The sequence below is a fragment of the Cryptomeria japonica genome, chromosome 9 (genome assembly GCF_030272615.1).
Source record: "Cryptomeria japonica chromosome 9, Sugi_1.0, whole genome shotgun sequence".
In the NCBI taxonomy this organism is placed as follows: Eukaryota; Viridiplantae; Streptophyta; class Pinopsida; order Cupressales; family Cupressaceae; genus Cryptomeria; species Cryptomeria japonica.
The window spans coordinates 211,337,463-211,343,462 of NC_081413.1; positions in this window are offsets into that span (position 1 = coordinate 211,337,463).

The window sequence follows — 6,000 nt, forward strand, 5'->3', positions numbered from 1 at the left end:
TGTATTCCCCCATATCTCTTTCCAAGTGGTTAAACTTATAGAAAGGTAGGCTCTGATACCAATTCGTGAATACTAAGAGGGGGGGTGAATTAGTATGCCAAAAATCTTTGCACTAAAACACTTACACAGTCTAAAGATAAACTGGTAAAGCAGTCTAACAGTCAAACTGGTTACCACACATGCAAACTAAAATGCGAATAAAGCATTCACCCACAAAAGCAATACAACCATAACATAAGATATTTGACGTGGAAACCCAACTGGGAAAAACCACGGTGAGATGGAACTCACAAGTCACTAACTGCAGAATAGAAACCAAACTAGTTAAGGTCAGACCAGTTAAGGTCTTACAATGTTCTTCACCAGAACAGATCCTGTTAGGAATCTCAATCTCTGTTAGGAGATAAGTCCAATTAAAGACTACCTTGTTAGAGGATTTTAGATTCACATGTGTGAACCACCTTGTTAGAGGATTTACAAAGGCTTTGAGGCCTACCCGGTTAAGGGCTACATACTTGTCAAAGATGTGAGTAATCAACAAGTGTTTGATCTATCTAATAGCACAAACTACTTGGTTAGATCTGGTATTGCTCACAGCTAATGCATTCTAGCATTACTTCAGCCTTCTCTCTCTCTCTCTCATAGTTACAACTTGATCTTCTCAGATAAGATCATTTTCAACTTCCACCTTAAACCCTAGCTCAACATTAACCCTTTCAGAAACAACTTAAAACCCTAGACATGATGTCCTTTTAAAGGAATCTGATTTCATGTCGGTCCAATAGGATTACATTACAATTTCCTAGGTTCAATGAATCTAGACATACTCAGTAACACGACACAAGAAGCACCGTCAATGTGTCGGCACCGTCAAACAATCGATGGATTGGTAACTCATCACAAAATGCCGGTTGGTAACTCATCACAGAGTATTACCGGTTCATACAAAATACTGGTTGCCGGTTTGAAAAAAATGAAGACTGGTAAGAATGTGTTGTGCCGCTTTGCTCCCTCATACCGCTTGAGATCTACGAACCACTTGGGGTCGACATGCCATTTCAGACTGGGAAACACATTCTATAAAATCACCACTAATCTAAAGACTAGTATACAACATACCGGTTGGAACAAATACCGGTTGAGCACAAGCTCATACATATAAAGGGGATCTCAATACAAGTGTGTGTCCATCAATGACAATCACAACATAAACAACAAAAATGCCAACATGATATGTGTCATGGGTAGAAAAGGCTAATGAATTAATTAAATAAATAAAGATTTATTTAATTAATAGAGGAAGTGGGATCAATTAAATAAATAAAATATTTATTTAATTTAGGAAAATGACAATTCAATTAAATAAAAGTATTTATTTAAATGAGGAAAGGCTTAGAAGAGGATTAATAAATGAATTAAATAAATAAAGATTTATTTAATTAATAGAAGACTTGGGATAAAATGATTAAATAAATAAAATATTTGTTGAATTAGACTGGACAATTTTAGGTGTCTACAAGAAGATATATGGTCAATTAAATCTCTTCCTCGAATTTCTTTTTAAGAAACAAACTTAAGGTCAAATAAATTTAACAACATAACCCATTTAGCTAAGTGTCTTAAAAGATCTATTTTTCAGAATTTATGCTTCAATGAATCAAATTTAATGATAAAATGTGTTTCATCATTACGAAGGTAATTTCTTAACTCATGAGTTGCAAAAACAAGAGCAATTCAATATTTTTTTGATTGCAGTATATCAAACTTCATAATCAGATAAACTGTGACTTATGTAATATAGTTTCAAGAGCATTAGAAGAAGTAATTCAATAGAGAAGAAAAGGATACTTAAGAATGATAGGTTGTACAATAGGAATATTGACTAGCTAATGTTTAAAATCCTAAAAGGTGTTTTGGCAATCCACATTTCATTTAAAAGAACTATCCTTTGTAAGAAATTGGGTGAAAGGAAAAGTTTTTTCAAGGACTTGGAAAACAAATCGATGAATGTCCTAAATCTTTCCTTGTAAGCTACGATGTTTAGAAATATTTCTAGGAGGTGGTATGTTAATTATAGCATCAATTTTCTTTGTGTCTACTTCAATACCATGATGCAAAACAATGAATCCTAATAGTTTTCCACTATCAACACCAAAAATGCACTTTCGGGGATTCTAATGCATGTTATATTTATGAATGCATTCAAAGATGTGGTGAAGGATTTTGACATGATTTTAGCAAAAAATATATTTGGCTAATATATCATTGACATGATCCTCCACTATTTTATGCATTCAGTAATGAAAATTAATGATGCAAGAGCATCCCCAATCGATGAGCAATCTTGCATCAACCAAAAAAAATTGTTTTCAGTTTTGTTCCTGTTTTGTTCCTGTTTAGTTCTATGTTGTAGCTTTTGTGTTTCTTTCAATATTTTTTGGTAGTTGTTCATTTTCCCTTGCAGATCAGATTTTTGGCAGCCAAACTTGTTCTCATTCCTTGTTCTAGATTTATTGTCCATTTGGATCTTTCTCCAACAAGTTATCACTTTCGGATTGTCTATTTCTTGGTTCCCAGAGCAGTTTGAGCTTAAAGGCTAGTTGGATATTCTTTCTCTTGCGAAGTGATTTTTTGTCTTGTAGATCTAATTGGCACCACACACGATGTTCAAGGGCCCTTGGTCGACCTTCCTTTGTGGTATGCACTTCATTTGTGTCCCTAGCAGAGGAGATCTCCAAACTTTGGGTCCGACTTATTCTACATGTTTCATTTTCCGATCTTGGAGAATGTAATCTTTTGTGGCCGAACTAGATATGTTATGGATACTATATATATAGTTGTACTTGATCCTTTAGGATATAACGAAGAGATATGATGATATCAATTCATGATCTATAACTAGAACACCTCTTGGAGGTCCAGATGGATTGTATTTCGAAATGTGTTATGTAAGTAGGCTTGTAAGCCTGCCTGTTTGCCCGCATGTTGTTGGCTAATTTAAGATGAATTTATGATATTGTGGATGTCTAATCTTGCATTTTATCTAGTTTGTGTTGCTGCTTCTGTTGTATTACTCTTGTTGCATGATCTGGATTGTTCTCCTTAAGGACCCTCCGGATCATGGCTGCATCAGATGGTATCAGAGCTAGTTGCAAACCTTGAGGCATTCCTTTCGGTGAACATATCGCCAATTTGAGGCAGGTTGCAAGGTGTTTAATAGATCGCCAACTGTGAGGCAATTGGAAATTTGTAGTCATATTCTCGAGCTGAAGCAGTTGCACTAGACCAAAGGAGGAAATGTCATCGAGAAGGATGAACCCTAGAAGGGTAGAGCAGATGATGGAGGATTTTAGAAATGAGATGAGGAATGAGATCTAAAACATATTAGCTGGTTTGTGGAAGAATCTGGAATCAGAGGAAGAGTATGAAGAGGCAGGGGAAGAGTTAGAGGTCAAAGAGGTTGGAGGATCGACAAACTAAGGAGAAGATATATTTCTTAGAGTGGTGGCACAAGTGAGTAAAATTCATAAAGTTGAGGTTTCTAAATTTTTAGGTACATTGAATTCAGAAGACTTGATAGATTGGATTGGAGAGTTGGAGGACTACTTTGAGTTTGAAGATATTAAAGATACACAAAGGGTTAGGTTAGCATAAACTAAGTTGAAAGGGCATGCTGCTTTATGGTGGAAAGAGTTGAAGAGTGATAGAACGGAAAATGGTGAGATGCAAATCACCCAGTGGAGGTAGATGGTTGCAAGATTGAAGGCTAAATTCATTCTGGGAGACTATGAGTTGGAATTGTTCAAGAATTTGTAGAACTTGAAGTAGAAGGACATGAGTGTGAAAGAGTATACTAAAGAATTCTACAAGGTGATGATCAGATCTAGGCATCAAGAGATGGATAGGGAGAAGGTGGCTAGATATATAAATGGACTTCGATTTAACATTCAGGATGAGATGACTATGCTTAAGATTTCTATAGTTGAGCAGGCTTACCAATATGCTCTAAAGGCAGAAGATAAAGTGAAAAGAAGACAACAAAATAAGCCTAGGGGAAGAGAGAGATATGCAATGAATAGAGGTCAAATGAGTGGTAGTATAGAGAAGAATACTATTGAAGAATAATTAAAATCAAAATGGAGTAAAGAACTGGATCAGACGACACAAAGAAAAGAAAATGGCAGTAGCAGTGGGGAATTCTTGGGTAAATATTTCAAGTGTGGAGGAACTGGACATAGATCTTATGAGTTTTCTCAGGGAACTAGTAAGAAAGGAATGATAAGGAATTCCATAGCATGTGAGGACTAGGAAATTAGAGTTGCAAATGAGAGTGTAGTAGAACCAGAGCAAGGAGAATCTCTTATGTTAAGAAGAGTCTTGCAAAGTAGAGAGGAGACCGAACCTACACAAAGGAAGAATGTTATTTGGACTGTATGCAAATTGGGAGGTAAGTGTTGTAAGGTTATTGTGAATACTGGAAGTGTTGATAATCTAGTATCTAAGGAAATGATAGAGAAGCTTGGTTTGAAGAAGCTTGAGAATCATTGTCCTTATAAGATGAGTTGGTTGAAACATGATCACGTAGAAGAGGTGAGAGAGTGGTTTGGGTGAATTTTAATATTAGATCTTACAAAGATGAAGTCTTGTGTGATGTTGTGTCTATGAGTGCTTGTCATGTTTTATTGGGTGGACCTTGGCAACTTGATAAAGGAGCTATCTATGATTGCAGAAGAAACCTCATCACTATTGAGAAGGATGGTAAGAGGTTTACTTTGGCTTCTTTGAAGGAGAAGGAGAAGGAAGTGAAGAGATTGAGTCTTGTGAAGATTTTTTGTGTTGAGAAGCAAGATGTCGAGGATGGCATGGATTTGAAGAAGGGCCTTGTGGATGGGTCTAATAGCAAGGTGGTACCGGATGGCGGTAAAGTTAAGAGTTATGGTGGTAGCTAAGATGAATTCCTATGGAAGAAATAAAATAGATTTGCAAAAGGAGAGTGGTGGTAAGATACAATTGTAGAAATGAAGCAAGGGAGGATAAGAGAAGAAGAAGTTGGATAATCCAACTGAGGTACTGGAAGAGGTAAGGAGGAAGCAATTTGTAGACAAAGAAGACATTTAGATCAGAAATGAGCATGGGGTCTATATCCTGAATCCTTTTCTATGTTCATGAGCTTCCTCTCATGGAATATCTTTTTCTACCTGGGGTCTCTAATGCAGGAGCATCCTCGGTTGATGAGAAATCTTGCATCAACCAAAAATTTGTGTTTTCAATTTTGTTCTTGTTCAGTTTCGTGTTGCAGATTCTATGTTTCTTTCAGCATTTTTTGGTAGTTGTTCATTTTCCATTGTAGATAAGATTTTTGGCTTCCAGACTTGTTCTTGTTCCTTGTTCTAAATTTGTAGTCCATTGGGATCTTTCTCCAGCATTTGTTGCTTTTGGATTGTCTATTTCTTGGTTTCTGAAGTAGTTTGAGTTTAATGACTAGTTGGAGATTCCTTCTCTTTCAGAGCAATTTCTTGCCTTACAGATCTAATTGGCACTAGACATGATGTTCATGAGCCCTTGGCCTACCTTCCTTTCTGGTTTGCACTTCATTTGTGTCCCTGGAGGAGGATATCTTCACACTTTGGGTTTGACCTATTCTACATGCTACATTTTCTGGTCTTGGAGAGAATATGTTCTCTAACTAGTTTTGTAAGCCTGCATATTTTCCCACGTGTTTCCAGCTAATTTAAGATGAATTTATGATATTTTGGATGTCTAATCTTGCATTTTCTCTATTTTGTGTTGGTTCTTTCATTGTGTTACTCTTGTTGCATGATCTGGATTGTTCTCCTTGAGGACCCTCTGGATCATGGCTGCATCAGTTAAGAGTCATAACATGTTGGTAAGTTGAACTATTGTTCTTTAATCCAAAAGGCATTACAATCCAATAAAATTCTCCCCAAAGTGTTATAAAAGTTGTGTATTGATCTTGAGGATTGATAAAAAATTAGTTTA